Here is a 19,243-nt window from a genome sequence, read left to right on the forward strand (position 1 = left end):
TAGAAATAATTTTAAATATTAAATATTACCTTCGAGGTGCCTGGCACCTCCAAGTATATTATACCATGCAGATCAGTATGAATATAGGTTCTTTTCATTACTAGGTTTGGAAAATAATTTGCTGTTGAATAGGGTCACCTCTACACATTTATGATTGGGTCTTGTGGGGACTGAGGTTTGCAGGATTTGAAGAAGCAAAATCAGGTTTGAAAATTATATGTATCATAAAGTCAATTTAATCTTCGTGAAAGATGCAGCACTTATGACAGCCCTGGTGACCTAATTTTGCTTTACTGACAGGAAAAGAAATGGGAAATAATCCTGATCTGAAGAACAACTATTAGCAGTGATAAGATGATTCCACTGCTGTTACTTCCAGCCCTGGGTCTCTTTGGGGGCAATTATGACATCTGTTTTTATGACATGGATCTGGTGCTTAATTTGTACCAGGGCTAAGTTTGGTAATTAATAGCGCTGGCACTTCCAGGCTTGCTGCATGACTTATGAAAGTAGAAAAATTCCTTGAAGCCTGATGCCCAGTTGTTTGAGCCCTTTTCATTACAAAGAACTGTGATGAGGATAATCAGTTCATTTCATAGGGGCCCTCAAACAGCCATTACGTATTAGAATCTATGAAAGCCAAATTCTGATCTCTGCATTCATGTTAAGTGACGTTCACCCATGTTTGGAAGGACAGGACAAAACTTGACTCTAAGCTGTATTTTGAAGTTTTGAATGATTCATTAGTCTATTCCGGCCTTCTCACCAGGGGTGAGTTTTGTCCACTGAATAGCACATTAATCAATTAGCTTCAACAGGATTTACTATTCTGAAAAAGATCCTGCACCTTGCACAATGCTTAGTACCTTGGACTTTAAGCACAATCGCAATAGATCTAGTTCCTGATTTTGAGGGTCCCTTAAGCACATAAGCTGCAGGGAAATTTAAGTTTCTATTTAATTTTAAACGTGTTTTAAGTGCTTTCCTGAAAACAGATGGTTTCCTAATTGGGGTCATAATAAAGAATAATACATAATTTGTTTGAAAATACGAACTATTCAATGGGGTTTTTCCCACTTATTCACTGAGCTTCACTAGAATGGCAGAAGTTATAGTCCAGCTCCCTGCCAGAGTGAATGGGACTTCTTTTCTTTAACTATTCTCTAGCCCAGGGGTCTCCAAACTACGGCCCGCGGGCCGGATGCGGCCCGCGAGGCCCTCTCATCCGGCCCGTGGAGACCTTTTTGTCTACGGAAAAAAAATTACAGAAATTTACGTGTATCCTGCCAAGATCAGCCGCCGCTTACGTGGACATTATGTTTTTACCGAATTAAAATAGAGGCACGCAGTAGTGCGTTATGTTTTCCAACCGATCATTACATTGCAAAACCTTATTCGCTGCTTACTTTTTCTACTTCTTTCTAGATGTCAAAACTTTTGCATCAAGGTACCTTTCAATCTTTGGAACAACATACCTGTGTGAACAAACATTTTCAAGAATGAAATACGTGAAGAACAATTTGAGAACAAACTTGTCCAATGATAATCTCAGGTCACTGTTGATGTTAGGGACAACAAATCTAAAGCCAGAAATGTCTGCTATTTTGGCATCCAGGAAACAATTTCACCATTCACACTAATACAGGTGTTCATGTGTAGTGTATCAATGTGTTATTAAATAATAACTGAATAAAATAATATTAAATAAATAATTAAAAACAACATCCATGTTTTGATTGTTTTTTATTTGGACCTCAAGTGTGTAGTCGGCCCCCGAACTGCTGTTTGATAGTTAATGCGCTGAAAAGTTTGGAGACCCCTGCTCTAGCCTAATAGAGTTGGCTGCTAGGAAGTTTGTTCCTGATATTCTTTTTTCCTCCCTTAGTCATATCCTTTTAATTATATCCCATTTACTACACTAGGGCCCAGACCCTGCACAGGCTTAACTTCATATACCTGAGTTTATATATATATATGAAGTGCTATATAATAATTAAGTAATAGTATTAGGTTTCTTTCCTCTTTGTCTAAACTTTTGTATAACATCATTGTGTATTTGTAAACAACTGCCACATTACACCCCAGAGCTGGCTGCATTATCACTTGTGGGTAACTTGAATCATAGAGACAGTGCAGCCTAGTGGACAGAGCACTGTACCAGGATTCAAGAGTCATGGATTCTATGCTCAGTTGTGCGGTCAACCTGTTGAATGAACTTTGCCATGTCTCTTCCCTGTTCTCTGTCTCAACTTACCCAAATGTCAAATTAGGATAATGATACTAGACTGCTTTGGAAAGTACTTTGAGATCTATTGACAAAAGCATGATATAAGAGCTAGGTAATATTTATTTGTATTTAAAATGCTTTGAGATCCTCCAGAGTCAACAGGCACTATTTACAAATGTAACACATGTGATGTTATGTTTTGTACACACGTGCAGACACATAGACACACAAGAGTGAGTGAGAGATTTGAAAGTTAACATCTTTGGAGAGCAATCTCACACCACACCTGGGCATTTGCACACATGTGCGGAGGAATATTTACAGCAGTCAAAATTCTCAGATCTAATTTACACTCCATATGAAAACAACAAACAAATTAGCAGATAGGAAATTCTTACCCTGCTGTCGTGTGAAAGCATCACTAACACATCTTCAATTAGATCCTTTGCCCAGAGGCAACAAAACAGTTTCTGCAGAACTATCTGTCAAGTTTAAATACTAATCAAAATATTATTTGGCTTTTGAATATGCATCAATTAGCTCCTTTCTAAAATCTTTAAATTTACTACAGTTGTGGAATGACAGTTACAATGATACATTTAGTGCAACATGCAAAAACATGCACTGATGAAATATTTTCACAAGACCACTCTTGATTCTGATTTGTAAAGGTGTCTCTGGTCCGCCAAGCTAAATTTGACTTGCCAGTTTGATTTTATTTCTGAAGAAGGTAACTTGTTTGAAGCCTAACCACCTCTGAATTGTAGGAGTGACACACTTCTCACAAAATGGCCAATTTAATATTAGCAGTGCAGTGTGACCTCTTTATGCACCTTAAGAAATACTTTCCCCTTTTTCATTTCTCCCCAGGTCCAAATTTTAATGTCCATTTACAGAAATAAATGATATATATTGGGGTTTTTTAAGTTCTTAAAAGCTCTCTCTTTCCCCTCTCCCTTTTGGAGGGAAAAAGCCTGTCAGTTGCAAAAGGAAGCAGACTCATTCAGATAGTGATTGATTTTATTCCAGGTGCAGTCCATCTGAATCTTTCCAACTAGTAGGATGAAACATGCCATATTGCCATTGCTTCAGGCAAATGCAAGTTTAAGAAGATTTTTTTCTTTGCTATTTTTATTTTTGACCCCCATTGCTGCTTGCAAAATATTCAAGACTTGCTCACTGTTAAATGAATAATAAAGAGCAAAGGAAGTATGCTCCCAAATATCAACAAACACCTTTGTGCAGGTTAGAATATCAGGTCTTACTGTGAGAATGTTAATTGTTGGAGGGCACTCACCGTTCATTGAAGAGTGTGACTATGTCCTTTTCTGAAACTGACAAGTCAAAGTGACTAAAGCACAAACTGATTCTTTGGTAAACAAAATATTGATGCTGCAACATCCAAATAGCTGAAATTACAACTGTCCCCAATGGAACCTATTAGTCCAGCATTAAGAAACCTTCAGTCCTTTATTTTAAACTGTAAAGCATTAAAAAGTTAGGTTGCCATCTATATGTTATTTACAATGCCCCCTCTTCTGTTTTTATTCCAAAAATGCACTCCCCAATTCTGCAATCCTAAATCAGGCAAAGGACATCGGGATCAGAGTTTGCCCTCTTTATGCAGGACTTAGTCAAATCTTCAGAGATTCCTGGATAACAACATCCCAGCTTGGGCTGAGATATAACTCTTGCAGTTAATGTCTGGGGAATGGGCTGTGAGTGCAACTGTTTGTCAAAAAGAGTGAGGTCTGAAGAACATAAGAACGGACATACTCATTCAAACCAAAGGCCCATCTAGTTCACTATCATGTCTTCTGACAGAAACCAGTACCAGATGCCTCAGAGAGAGTGAACAGAATAGGTACTATCAAGTGATCCCTCTCCTGTCACCCATTTCCAGCCCCTGACAAACAGACACTAGGGACACCATTCCTACCATTCTGGCTAATAACTATTGATGGACCTAACCTCCATGGATTTATCTAGTTCTTTTTTGAACCCTGAAAGACCTGGTCCAGTAGCTGATATCTCTGATATTTCTCTGGTCCAATGTTGCAAAGTCCTTATTCAGGCAAAACCTCCACATTCCAGTCAATCACTGGCTTAATGTTTAAAACAATATTAAGCCTTAGTACGTGGATAACATTTGTCTGGTCAGACTCTGTACAAATCAGTAAGTAGCATGAATACAGCACCCTTCATGAGTCAGGCAGCCTTCTGCACAGAAGCCAATCAAGTGTTTTATCTAATCAGACTGTAAATAGCTCTAGCTGTTTTCATCTCTACTGCTTGCCGTCACTAAGGTTTATGGTCCAGATTCTGAATACCCTTCTATTTCTAAGATTCTCACCAAGGTCAATCTCACAGAAGTCAATAGATGCATGGGATGTTTTAGTGAGACAAGATTGAAAATAAGGTTGGTGCTGGTATTGCTGCATGTTATTGCTTCAGATTGGAACTGAGTATTCTCTAAATGGTGACTGTAAAATAGAGTGAAACATTCATCTCCATTTTTGAGCAGTTCTGGATTGTGTTCACCTAAGAAATGTCTTCACAGAATCTCTTCAAGGAGGTACCTTTGTTCTACTGCTTTTTATATGGAAAGAAGGGAACAGAATGAGTGTAATTCTTTGGATCATGATTAATTGAAGGGACAAAATGTGGTTAAATGTTAGTTTCCAAAAAAAGAATCCACCTGATGCAGTGCAAATGAAGAGAATAGTTTCCAAAAACAAATGCACACACACAGCTTTTTTGGGTTTCCTTCTCTTAGATTGTACAGAACAGATAAGAGGCATTCATAGTCACAGAGAGATCAATATTTTTTGGATTATATCTTCTCTTTAAAGATGCACTGATGGCATTTAATACATCAGCATATTCACTGTTCACTGTCTCCATTTGTTAGACTGAGATTTGAAAATGTCATAATAATTTCCATTTAGTATACCTATTTCTCATATTATTGTCATTACTTGTGGGAAATCATTAGTACCACAGAAAGTGCCCTCTGGAGATCTCAGTGTGGGGAGAACTCTGGATTTGTTATTTGATAGCCTAATCTGAAGAGTCAGATGCAGGGACTTTCAGAGAGAAAACTCCTGCCTCAAAATTATTTTTACCCAGAAGTAGAATACAGTTGTGTAGGGCACCTGAAAATTCACTGGGTCTTATTGGGCCCTCAATATTATGACTAATGTGGCCATTTGTGTATGGTGATGGAGGGCTAAATAATAAGTTTTCCCACCTGTAGTCCATCCTATGTGTGGCTGAGAGTGCTTATTCCTGCTCCCCATCCTTGTGGAAAAAGATTCTTAAAAGTGAAGACGGAGCTCTTTCCACTCTCCCTTTGTGATAGGTATGGTAGAGAGGAAAATCTGCTCTGTCCATCAGCTCTCCCCATTGCACTAGCTACAGCATCTAGATCAGTGGTCACCAACCAGTAGATCAGGATCTACTGGTAGATCTTGGAGCCTCTCACAGGTGATCCTGACTTGATAATCTCTTGGTCAAACCAGTGCTGGCACTTCAGCTGCCCCTTCCCTCCCGCTGCTGCACATCTTGTGCCCTTTGCCTTGGAGCTTCCCCCTCTCTTCCCCAGAGCCTCCTGCTTGCTGTGCAGAACAGGGAAGGGAGAGGAGGGAGCACTGATGTCACTGATACCGCCACAGAACAGATGGGGGCACAACAAAACTTGGGATGGAGTTTGCTGGCTGCTTTTGGGGGAGGTGCAGGGCCAGGGCAGGGGTGAGCCTGCCTTAGCCCCACTGCACCACCACCCAGGAGGCACCTGAGATAAGCAGTGCCCAGCTGGAGCCAGCTCCAAACCTCTCCCCTAGTCATGAACCGCCTCCTAAATCCCAAGCCCCTTGAGATTTGGAATGTTGGGTAAATACGGCCTTCCAACCAAACGTGGCTGAACATAATCACATTTGGGACTACATTGCCATGAGAGAAAGAAGGCTGACATATTTGTATGAAGTGTTCATTTTTAGCTAGAACAGATGAGCCTGTGTGTGTATGGTGTGGGGCTTCAGTGAAATTACAGTACCATTAATACAGAATTTATTATTTATTTGCATTTTGGTAGAGTCTAGGAACTCTAGTCATGGGCTAGGATCCTGTTGTGCTAAGCACCATGTAAACATACAAGAAAAAATCAGTACCTTGGCCCAAAGAGTTTAAAACCCAATATAAGGAAAGGGACCACAGGTGATTACAGCCAGCTGGAAAAGCACAAGTAAACAATTTAGTAACTTCTAAAGCAAAAACAATTTCTTAGCTGATGGTAACTAAACGCCAATCCTGAAAACATTGCCTTCCAACTTTCCATAGGTAATTAATTCAAATGGCCTGGTTATAATCTAAAAAGTGGGCTTCTACTGGATGCAATGACTGATCTTCTGACATGTAAAATTGTAATGCAGGCACTTTTAAAATCCCACTCATTTAATTATAAAGAGTAGGATGATATCTTTGGGAATGATAATAAAGTGAAAAAGAAATCAAGAAATGTTAAAGACATTTTAATTATTAATTAGGGTTAAACTGATGCTTTCATGGCACACACACACTCACATTTAACACCTGCAGAGCACCGCTGGCTTACTGATAATGGGTAACTCTAATTCATATCGAGTCTGCATGCATCAGGAGAAGGGGGAAAAGTGCCCCCTGCCTCACCCAAAAGGTAAAAGAGCAAAAGCAGGTCAATAATACTAAAGCAGGGGTCTACTTCTAAGAAGCACTAAAGAAAGAAAATTAACTGTTCTCCTGTTCTTTTTTTCTATAGGCAGTTGTCTCATGAACTAACAGGTAATGATTTACTTTATTCCATTGTGAAGCTCTAATTTAGCTGACAATTGTTTGTATTACAGTGAGAATGGTCAGACATATAGTACCACTACGATGACTAAAACGTCCAATCCGTGGGAGAGCTTGATAACTCACTCGATGAGTTGCTCATGCTACAAAGTGAACAAACCACTGCAATCTTGATTTCACTACTCTGCCACAGTATAGCAACTCATTTGAACAGTCATAATGGAGACCTGGATTTTAGTGTCTGTAGGGGTAGGCCAACCTGAGCCAAACCAGCTTCAACTTCTTTGTGTGTTTAACTAGTGTTTAACTAGTAATTGTAAATGTTTTGTAAGCATTACCAACCTCTCTGTCATCTGACACTGACGCCAGTTTCCCACTGGTGTTCACTCCATAGTCTTGACTGGAGCGAAGTGAATCAGGTCCAACATATGCTATTGGCTGAATCCGTCTCACATAAATAACTTAATAAAAAATGCAGTATGGCTAGCATGCTTATAAAGGTAAACATCATTCACAATGTGGGGCATGGATTCAACTCAATTTCTTTCACAAACAGCATTAGCAAATAGGAATTCACTATGCCACTGCTACTTATTTATTTGAAGATACGTATCGATTATATGTGTAAGACACACACCTATGGGGTGTGGTTCACTGTCCCATGTAATGGCCCTTAGACCACGTACAGCGAGAGATAAGAATGAGTGACCTTGACAGCCTAATCTGAGAGCCAGCTGGCTTTATAGCTCAAGCTGTAGTGGCTCCTTCATTCATTTTCTGAGCTCCCAGGTTTGAATCTGCCCTTTAGCGGTTACATATGTACAATCATGACTGCAATTTTCTTGTAATGAAGAAAAGGAATTATTTTAGATCTGATGGTTTAAGTTCCTTCAATTCTAGAAAAAGAAGTCACAGGTAGTAAAATACATGGATTCCATTCCCAAGCTATCTGTCAGTTTTTGCATTGAAAGTGTGTCCCATTACATTTATTCTGAGCTGTCTGGTGCAGCCTAATATTTCTTCTCCCATCTCTACTCTCCAAAAGCAAACAAAAACCCAAACAAAATTCTCAAACCAACATTTCCAAGTAGACCCTTGCTTATGAACTCTTCTCACTTGTCCATAATATGCTATTCTCCTCCATTTCTGGTTTAATAACATCTAAGTGCTATGCAGAGAAAGTGGGTCAAGGTCCTCAATATGTCTCATAGAATACTAGGACTGGAAGGGACGTTGAGAGGTCATCGAGTCTAGTCCCCTGCCCTTATGGCAGGACCCAGAATTGTCTAGACCATCCCTGATAGACATTTTTCTAATCTACTCTTAAATATCTCCAGAGATGGAGATTCCACAACCTCCCTAGGCAATTTATTCCAGTGTTTAAGAATGTTAAGCAAGTTCCTGACAGTTAGGAACTTTCTCCTAATGTCCAACCTAAACCTCCCTTGCTGCAGTTTAAGCCCATTGCTTCTTGTTTTATCTTCAGAGGCCAGGAAGAACAAGTTTTCTCCCTCCTCCTTGTGACATCCTTTTAGGGTATGTCTACACTGCCACCCTAGTTCGAACTAGGGTTGCTAATGTAGGCATTTGAAGTTGCAAATGAAGCCCGGGATTTAAATATCCCGGGCTTCATTTGCATCTTGCTGGGCGCCGCCATTTTTAAATCCCCCTTAGTACGGACTCCGTGCCCGTGGCTACACACGGCACAGAGTAGGTAGTTCAAATTAGGCTCTCCAATTCGAACTACCGGTACACCTCTTTCCACGAGGAGTAACGGTAGTTCGAATTAGAGAGCCTAATTCGAACTACCTACTCCGTGCCGCATGTAGCCGCGGGCATGGAGTCCGCACTAAGGGGGATTTAAAAATGGCGGCGCCCGGCAAGATGCAAATGAAGCCTGGGATATTTAAATCCCGGGATTCATTTGCAACTTCAAATGCATAAATTAGCCACCCTAGTTCAAACTAGGGTGGCAGTGTAGACATACCCTTAGATATCTAAAAACCACTATCATGTCCCCTCTCAATCTTCCCTTTTCCAAAATAAACAAGCCCAATTCTTTCAATCTCCCTTCATAGGTCACAATCTCTAGACCTTTAATCATTCTTGTTGCTCTTCTCTGGACCTTCTCCAATTTATCCACATCTTTCTTGAAATGTGATGCCCAGAACTGGTCACAATACTCCCAACTGAGGCCTAATCAATGCAGAGTGGAGTGGAAGAATGACTTCTCGTGTCTTGCTCACAACACACCTGTTAATGCATCCTAGAATCATGTTTGCTTTTTTTGCAACAGCATCACACTGTTGACTCATATTTAGTTTGTGGTCCACTTTAACCCCTAGATCCCTTTCTGCAGTTCTCCTTCCTAGACAGTTGCTTCCAATTCTGTATGTGTGAAACTGATTGTTCCTTCCTAAGTGGAGCACATTAAATTTGTCCTTATTAAACTTCATCCTGTTTACCTCAGATCATTTCTCTAATTTGTCCAGATCATTTTGAATTATGACCCTATCCTCCAAAGCACTTGCAACCCCTCCCAGCTTGGTATCATCTGCAAATTTAGTAAGCGTACTCTCTATGCCAATATTTAAATTGTTGATGAAGATATTGAACAGAACCGGTCCCAAAACAGACCTTTCCAGCAGGATTGTGAACCATTAATAACTACTCTCTGAGAATAGTTATCCAGCCAGTTGTGCACCCACCTTATAGTAGCCCCATCTAAGTTGTATTTGCCTAGTTTATTGATATTACTCAGGTGACATAAAAGGAGACGAGATTTCCTCTTATGGAATTAGCCTATAATAGGAGGAATCCCCAAAAGGTGCAAGCTGGATCAGTCAGGTTCTTTCTGTAGGACAGTGATTCCCAAACTTTTTTTATACCACAAACCAGCAAACCCATTTCACAAACTTTTGGTGGACTGGCAACATTTTATGTGCATATTTTATGTGCAACATTTTATGTGCACATTTTATGTGCATATTCAAATAAAATGTGGCTGGTCCACCAAAAATTTGTGAAATGGGTTTGCCGGTCTGTGTTATAAAAACCCATGACCCTCAGATCACCTCAGTGCCAGCCCTAAGCCCTAGAGCACCTCTCTACTATCCCTCTGTGCGAGCCACTGACCCCAGAGTCCCCGGCACCCAGCCCCCCTCTGAGCCAGCCTCCCACCCTCAGAGCCCCCCAGTGATAGTCCCCTTCCACAAACACCTCAGTGCCAGCCCCTCACCCCTTAGAACCCCCCCCATCAGACTCCACAGTGCCAGCTTCCTGTTCCCAGAGGCCCACTGCACACAGCTCCTCAGGCCCCCAGTGCCAGCCCCCAGTCTCCAATATTATCCCCATCTTCAGTGCCCTCAAGTGCCAGCTCCCCACTCCAGACACCCCAGTGCTCTCAGTGTCAGCCCCAATCCCTTAGATTTCCCCAGTACTAACCCTGCCTCCAAAGCCCCCCAGTATTAGCTTCATTCCCAGGGCCCCCAGGGCCCGCCTCTGCCTCTTAGAGCCTCCCATCCCCAAGAGCCCTGCCGCATGGTCCTCCTGCCACACAGTTAACTGCTCTTCCACAGCTGGGAGGAAACCCTGCCCACGCCCAGTGCTGGTTGGCTGTGAGTCAGGGCAGGACACATCTCTCCCAACAGCTGCGGAGGGAGGGAGGCGCTGGGTGATGTAGCCCAGTCCTGGCAACCTGTGGTTCACAGCCTGGTGCTGGTCCACAGACTGGTGGTTGGGAACTGCTGGTAGAGGAGACATGCCAGGGAAAGGGAGTTGAAAGGGCCAGGATGGAGAAAAAGGCTGCCCAAAAGTTTCTAATACCGAAGCTTTCTTTGTTTCATTCTTTCTTTCCTTGCTAGTTCTACCAAATCCTGTACATTCTGAGAATAAGGCTTAAGTCACAGATAACTAAAGGCGGGGCTTCCTAAGGGAACAGACATTTTCTCTCCTCTAATCCCAGCAGCTGCTTCACCCCAACTTGTGTCAGTGCACTATTTGGAAGCTCCGTTCTTTCTTCTTTATGAAATATTTGTTCAACACTCCAAATTATGTCCTTTTTGATCAAATGAAATTAAAAAACAGTTTTTTAATGCTACTGCTTGCTAAAGTCAGGTTCCATTTTAGGCGAATGAATTATACAACACAGCAGGGTGGGGAAGAGACATTTAGGCTTTTCCAAACCTCATTAATTGAAAGGATTTCATGCTTTCTGAACAATCATGTGCTAATCCTAATTTTAATTTTCTAATGCTTCTATACACACAGAAAACTAACCTATTTTAGACATGGCTAACCAAGCAGAATCATCTTCTCATCTCTGTATATAAAGTCTGGAAAAAAAATTAAATCAATGTCACATATATGATCAACTCTATCTCTCACCCTCTTTTCCTTCCCCTCTCTTGCATTGGGTAAGATCTGGGTGAATATTTTGTTTTACCTATATTAAAATTGGTTGGTAATAAAGCTGAAAAAAGGCAAACATTCCACATGTTTTAGGATCTAAGATGATTGCCTGCAGAGTAAGGAAGTCACTTGCATTTTTCATTCTTATATAGTGTTATGTAATTGACTTTCTCTAAAGCAACAATTACTGGCCCCTTCTGGAGAAGTGATCAGTGATTTTCAATCTTGACCATTTGAGGGCCTCTACAAAATTTGAATGGAGATGTGGACACCTTTGGAAATCTTAGACATAGCCTGTGGACCCCTGGTACCTGCAGAACACACTTTGAAAGCTGGCCTAGATGATGGACAAAGACAAATTATCTGCTTATGTGGAACATCCTATTTCCTATGCTTTTTGTTGTTCTGTTAACAGTGGCCCAAATCCTGAAACCTTTCAGAGTCCTTTCACAAGCAAAACTCAGTTATTGTACATCAGTATGAATATTCTAGTGAAGTTCTTGGCCAGCTCTTTTAAAACTCTAGAATGCAAGCTATCTGGACTTGTTGATTTTTTTAAAAAGTTTAATTTTACATCTGTTATTTATCCTCATCCTCATCAGTTTTGACTTAAGGAGAACTTTAAAGGGACAAGATGGTGTTGAAAATATTTATTACTGGCAAAACTTCTGTTGGCGAGACAGGCTTTTGAGCTGCACAAAACATCTTCAGGTCTGGGAAAGTTATTCCTAGCATCATAGTTAAATAAAAGGTGGAATAGATTGTTTAGCATAAGTAGTTAGCACGTACTCCAGAAGTTGTTCAGTAAAAGATATTAACCTCACCCACTATGCCTTTCTAATATATTGGTTTCAACATAACTACAGCTACACAGAGTGAAATTTTAATAGTGATAGAAATGTAGCCATGTTAGTCTGGGGTAGTTGAAGCAAAATGCAGGACAATGTAGCACTTTAAAGACTAACAAGATGGTTTATTAGATGATGAGCTTTCGTGGGCCAGACCCACTTCCTCAGATCAAATAGTGGAAGAAAGTAGTCACAACCATATATACCAAAGGATACAATTAAAAAAAATGAACAAATATGAAAAGGACAAATCACATTGCAGAACAATAGAGGGATGCGGGGGGGGGGGGGGGGGGCGGAAGGAAGGAAGGTAAGTGTCTGTGAATTGATGATATTAGAGGTAGGGAGAGTGGGATGTTTGTGAGTTAATGGTATTAGAGGTGATAATTGGGGAAACTGTCTTGGTAATGGGTGAGATAGTTCAAATGTTTGTTAAGTCCTTGTTGGCAAGTGTCGAATTTTAACATGAATGACAGTTCAGAGGATTCCCTTTCAAGTGCAGATGTAAAAGGTCTTTGTAGCAGAATGCAGGTGGTTAAGTCATTGAGAGAGTGTCCTTTCTGGTTAAAATGGCAAGAAACTGTTTTCTCTTTGTGATCTTGTCTGATATCTGTTTTGTTCTTTGAAAGACAAGACCTTTAAAAAGGAAGCAAGAATATTTAGATAGATTTATTATAAAAAAAAATCAGGACACATTAATTAAAGGTTTCTTTATCAAAAAGCATTCCTCTATCCTGAATTTTATCAATTTAAAATGTTAGGATAACAATGTCCCTTTATATAGGAAGCATGAAAGGACAGAAATCACAAGGCAGTTGGTAATGTTTGTGAATAGAACTTATAAAAGTTTTTGTGATTGTGATCATCTCGTCTGACCTCTTGTATAACAAAGGGCACAAGACCTCTATTAGTTCCTAATTCAAATTCAACAGCTGTGCTTAAACTAGGGGGGCTGCAAGCAGATTTCAGGGGTTTGACAAGCAGGGCCGGTGTTAGACTTGTAGGGGACCACGGCAGAAAGCCAAAACTACACTTTCCACTGCTGACTCATGGCGCCCTTGAGCCCTGAAATCCAGAGCTAAAGCTGAAACTGGAGTAAATTAGGTTCACAGGCACCCGTGACTTAAGAATCCAAGAAATTGCTCTGTTTGCTTCCCACTAACACCAGCCCTGACTTTATATGCAGAAAATCAATAGAGGCCCAGGTGGGCTGTGGAGTTTTTAAAGCATGTTGGGCAGTGCCTCTGAAACAAAATGTTTGAGAACTCTTGTACTAGAATATATATTTTAGGAAATATATCCAAACTTGATTTAAATTTTTCCAGTGATATACGGTAGCATTACCTTTGGTAAATTTTTCCAATGATTAATTGCTCTCACTGCTAACAATTTGCACCTTATATCTATTTTAGTCTCTATTTCCAGACGTTGGTTCTTGTTTAACTTGTGTCTGCTAGTTTGAAGATCAACTATTATCAAATTTCTGTTTCTTGTGAAGGTACCCGTACACTGTTACAAAATCATTTCTTAAATTTCTCTTTGATAAGCTAAATAGATGGTGCACTTTGAGACTTTCAGTATAAAACATGTTTCTCAATCATTTAATCATTCTCATGGTTGTTCTCTAAATGCTCTCAACATCCATCTTTCAGTGTGGACAGCATAAGTGGATATTGTCTTTAACTCTGCTGGCCAAAAATGTCTATTTATGTACTTTTGCTTTCCTTATCAAATTTCTGTACTTCCTAGATTATAATTCATATTTATGGATGCCAACTTTCTATTTTCTCTATTTGTTTTTAAATAGCTATCTTCCCTTTCCCTCCAGGACAGCCTCTTTTTATTTGTTTTGTTTTGTTTGCTTGTTTTAACCAGCATAGCCTTGTTTCTTAGCTTTGTGAATATTGTTTTTAAATAGTTCCCCGTGATCAGTCCAGTTTGAACTAAAGAGCTAAATATTGCGACTAGACATTATCACACCTTTTGTGGGTCTTAAAGATGAAAAATGTGTAACATCTTAAAGAATGGGCACTTCCAATTTTTTAAACCGTTACTTAGCCTACAAGATCAAATCTACAAGTTGTGCAAATGCAAATGATGACTATTTCCAATAGTCCTGAAGTTTGCCTCTGTGTAATGCTTTCTGTAAAATTGCTCCTGAAGAAAATCTGCACCAAAAATTCTGCACACAATATTTACAAATCCAGGAAATCCTGCAAATTTTATGTCAGAATAACATTACATAACCATACCAGTTTCAATTATTTTGGTATTTTATTTCAAAATACTTGTCAGCAAATATGTCTGTAATCTCTCTCTCTCTCTCTCACACACACACACACACACACACACACACACATACACACACACACACACACACTCCTCTTGAGTAGAGTTAAAGACAACCGAGTTCCTGTTTCTCTCCCACTGCTGCCCCCCGCCCCCCGAACTTAGCCAGGGGGCCAGACACCCACAACCAGACACCGTCCTCCAAGTCCAACCATGTTGCCCCCTAACCCAGATATCTGCACCAGGGCCAGCATTAGGCCAATTTGCCTGATTCCCTCGAATATGGCCCCACGCCCTAAAGCCAGAGAGCCCTGCACCCTAAACCCGGAAGAGCGCAGCGGCTTCTGTGTGCCACGGGAAGGGGAATTGGCTCGTGGGTTTGGCTGGAAGGTGGGACTCTGCCCTGTAGCTTGGGCCCTGCACTTCCTAAAGCCGGCCCTGATCTGCACTTTCCCCAAGAGTCCAGCCACAGGGTCCCTTAGCCCAGCATTGTGCATCCCTTTCCCCACAGAGCCTAGCCACAAGGCCCCCCTAGCCTAGACATTTGCCCCTTCCTGTCAGGAGCCCAGCTGTGATCTGTCAGATGCCTGCCCCCTACCCCTCAGAGTCCAAAGATCGAGAGGGAGAAACAGCTTGATATTGGTCCTGAGCTTACACAGTTTCTTATACACATCACTTCCTTGCCTCAAGGCCTGAAAGGAACTGCAGCTGTCGGGAACCCTCTAGCCACTGCCAGTGTATTCTGTATTTGAGCTGGGCACCTCCAGGTCTGGTGGCCTTAGTGGAGACAGCAGCACTGCAGCCAATTTCTGTGGGAGAAGGAAATTCTGCATGCACATCATTAATTTCTGCAAAATTCTACATTATGCAGTGGTGCAGAATTCCTTCAGGAGCGTCAAGTGCCAAAAAGAAAAGTGCTGGACTGTGCATCATCCAAAAATGAGGCTAAGGTCCAGGAAAATGGGCGGAAGGGGGTCGAATAGTTACATATATTTCCTTAGAACATCTTGAACTGGTATATACAGGGGCTACGTCTAGACTGGCATGATTTTCTGGAAATGCTTTTAACGGAAAAGTTTTCTGTTAAAAGCATTTTCGGAAAAGAGCATCTAGATTGGCACGGATGCTTTTCCGCAAAAGCACTTTTTGTGGAAAAGTGTCCATGGCCAATCTAGACGCGCTTTTCGGCAAAAAAGCCCCGATTGCCATTTTCGCAATCGGGGCTTTTTTGCGCAAAACAAATCTGAGCTGTCTACACTGGCCCTTTTGTGCAAAAGTTTTGTTTTGCTCCCGAATGGGAGCAGCATAGTATTTCCGCAAAAAGCACTGATTTCTTACAGTAGGAAGTCAGTGCTTTTGAGGAAATTCAAGCGGCCAGTGTAGACAGCTGGCAAGTTTTTCCAGAAAAGCGGCTGATTTTCCTGGAAAACTGGCCAGTCTGGACACAGCCAGGTATTTTTTAACACACCAGCGTTTGGTTCTAAAGGAGTTTAAACCATTGCCACTTAGAAACTAAGGGACTGGAAGAAGGTGTAAATTACACCAACCTAGACTCCCGTACGCTTATTTACACACTAGCTCTGAATTTGAATCAGGAACTAATTTATCAGATAAAATGTATTGTCACAACATAGGTGGACTACAACCAAAAGCATTATCATGTGTTGTCTTTCAGAAGGTCCAAGGATTATAATGTTATAAACACATTTTTGTCCTTCAGTTAAGCCACTTAGGAAGTTGATACTGTACAGTGCTTAACATGAGATAATCATACAGGCCTAATGAAGAGACATTAGCATATGATAGAAATAGCAAGCAGAAGCCTGGTTTACATGCTATAGGAATGCCTCAAATTCAAGCAAAAATTGCAAATGTCATAAAATACAACATTGCAATAATTCAAAAATTATAACATTAAAGATTATAAATGATGTGGCAATAAAGTTAAGTAAAAGAGCTAGTGCTATATGTCAATATAACTGCAGCCCCATATACAGTGTAGTTTAAAACGAAGAAGGAAGTATTATCTTTTCCACATGTGTGAATGTCTAGCACTTCTTTTCTCAGTATTCAACTGATCACAGGGAAGGCTTATATAGTGGTATACATGCTATCTTTATAAGTCTGAAAACACATCAGTGATAACAATTCAGTTTTGAAAAAAAAAAGCACCTTACCCATATAAGAGATGAACTGAAGAGAAATTTTTCCCTGCTTTGGTTTTGGCTTCATTTTAGATATGCTGATTCCATCATCATGCATTTCTGCTGAAGGTTTGTAGGAAATATTTATCACAGCAAGCAATTTCCTGCAGCGTGTTTCTGAAGTTTTATGGATGGCTGAACCAGTTCAGGAAAAAGGAGTAGAAAGAGAGGAAGGGGGGAGAAAAAAGAGGAAACAGATGTTTTCAGTTCTTACTTTGTTTTTAGTGTCTGCTGGGACTGCCAAGATGGGACCCACTTAGTAGTTATGAAGCTAGTTATTGTGCTGTGGACTACTGTCTACTAGAAAATGAGTTAAAGAATGAATAGATAACACTAGAGAAGTGTGACAGCTAAAGCTCAAACGCTGATGAGCAGCCTACTTCACAAAGAGATGGTTATGGAACACCTTAAACACATGGCTCTGCAGCCCTAAGGAACTAAGCATAGAATTGCATTTCTGACCATCTTTGCTAATGTCCATTGAAGGACTTATTCTCCATGAACAGTGCATGTTATCTAAAAATACCTTGAATGGAAAGCCTTTGATTTAATGGTGAATTTAGAAATGGATACATATTACAATTCAAATTCTAGTCCCTTCGTTGTCTTCAAGATTTGTTCCTATAGGTCAAGGTTCCCTCTCATCTGTGCAGCAGCACAGCCCTGCAGCTGCTTAATGAGCCATGTCCTGCCAGGGGCTCAGAACTCGCACACAGAGTTGCCTGGTGGGGGGAGACACACTTCTCCCTCAGTGACAGCAGCAGCTCCCTCAGTGACAGCAGAGATTCGCTGATGAGGACAGAGCAGCGAATCTCTCTCAGCCAGTAGGGACACATCCCCTCCCTACCAGATGGGCGAGACTAGTTGCTCAGTCCTCAGCAGGGAACTGTTGCTGTCACTGAGGTAAACGTGCTCCTTCCCCCAGCCAGGTAGCTCTTTGTGAGAGTACTGAATACCTGGCCGGGCAGGGCTCATTAAGTAGCTGCTGTTCTGTGCTGCCGCATAGCTTAGAAGACAACTTGCATAGTTATATATATTTACACACACATTTTTATCGCTTTCTATTAAAATCCAATATTTTATTTTATAATAAAATATTTTTTATGTTATTATTATTTTATTTTATTAAAACTATATTGTTTTTAAAAGACATTTCCAATATCTTCAATATCTATGAACTCTTTGTATTGCAGGTGAATGGAAAAGATGATCTAATGGAAGAACACATAAAATGAGATTGTCCCTTTAAAACCACGTGGAACAATGCAAGTGGCATATCTTCTCCACTTCCATGAGGCACCTCCCATTTCATTGTGTCTTTGACAGAAGTAGAACAGACTGGAGTGATAGAGCTCCTGGGATATGTAGGCAAAAGTGTAACCATTAGCTTAACAGGAAGTCCTATAAATATTCTATTAGACTAGGATGTTCCACAATGTCGTGAGCCCTGGGAATGAAGTAAAGATACAAGTAAACTAATTATGCATAGGAAGTGCTCTGTAGCAAATTCAGAAAGTGAAGACCAAAGGAAACACTGGGCCTGATTTTCCTTTTACTAAATTGCTGTAAAGTACATAAGAACATAAGAACATAGTACAAATATTATTATGGATTCTGGTGGAGTTACCTGAATGTAAATCTTGGATAGGTAAGAAGAGAAACCACGTCCATTCAGCTGATAAAAAAAACATGTTATTCAATACTTATTCTGACTAGTTAAAAATATGGGCTGCTGGATGCAGATGTGAATATAGACTGGGGATCTCTCATTTGAATTTCCTCCATGTCTCAAATGTCAAGCCCAATCCTGAGAGTTTCCAAAAAGCAAAATTCCCACCCTGACATAAATGGGTGGTCAGCACACTTTAGGATGAATCCAAATTATTAGTGTAACACCAGTGATGAAATCCTGGCCTGATTTATATCACTGGAAACTATGCCACTGGATTCAGTGGACTCAGTATTTTACCCAAGGGCTGCGTCTAGAATGGCAAGTTTTTCCACAAAAGCATTTGCTTTTGCAGAAAAATTTGCCAGCTGTCTACACTGGCCACTTGAATTTCCACAAGAACACTGACGATCTCATGTAAGATTGTCAGTGTTCTTGCGGAAATGCTATGCTGCTCGCGTTCGGGCAAAAGCCTTATTGCACAAATGCTTTTGCTCAAGAGGGCCAGCGTAGACAACGAGGTATTGTTTTTCACAAAAAAGCCCCGATTGCGAAAATGGCGATCGGGGCTTTCTTGCACAAAACAGCGTCTAGACTGGCACTGACACTTTTCTGCCAAAAGTGCTTTTGCGGAAAAGCGTCCGTGCCAATCTAGATGCTCTTTTCCGCAAATGCTTTTAACGGAAAAACTTTTCCGTTAAAAATATTAGCAGAAAATCATGCCAGTCTAGACGTAGCCAAGGTGTCTAATCATGCAAAACTTAGTCAC

The 19,243-nt window shown here is 40.7% G+C and overlaps 1 long non-coding RNA gene across 1 annotated transcript in view; it reads right to left on the reverse strand.

Annotated features, from left to right (window-relative positions):
- LOC102449085 (uncharacterized) overlaps nt 1-16,937 on the reverse strand; it is a 71,568-nt gene extending 54,631 nt beyond the window's left edge. The window contains exon 1 of the long non-coding RNA XR_331264.5: nt 16,779-16,937. This is a non-coding gene — a long non-coding RNA (uncharacterized LOC102449085). The remainder of the gene's footprint in view (nt 1-16,778) is intronic.
- Nucleotides 16,938-19,243: the final 2,306 nt, after the last annotated feature.

Source organism: Pelodiscus sinensis, chromosome 5 (genome assembly GCF_052426305.1).
Source record: "Pelodiscus sinensis isolate ZL-2025 chromosome 5, ASM5242630v1, whole genome shotgun sequence".
Classification (NCBI taxonomy): domain Eukaryota; kingdom Metazoa; phylum Chordata; order Testudines; family Trionychidae; genus Pelodiscus; species Pelodiscus sinensis.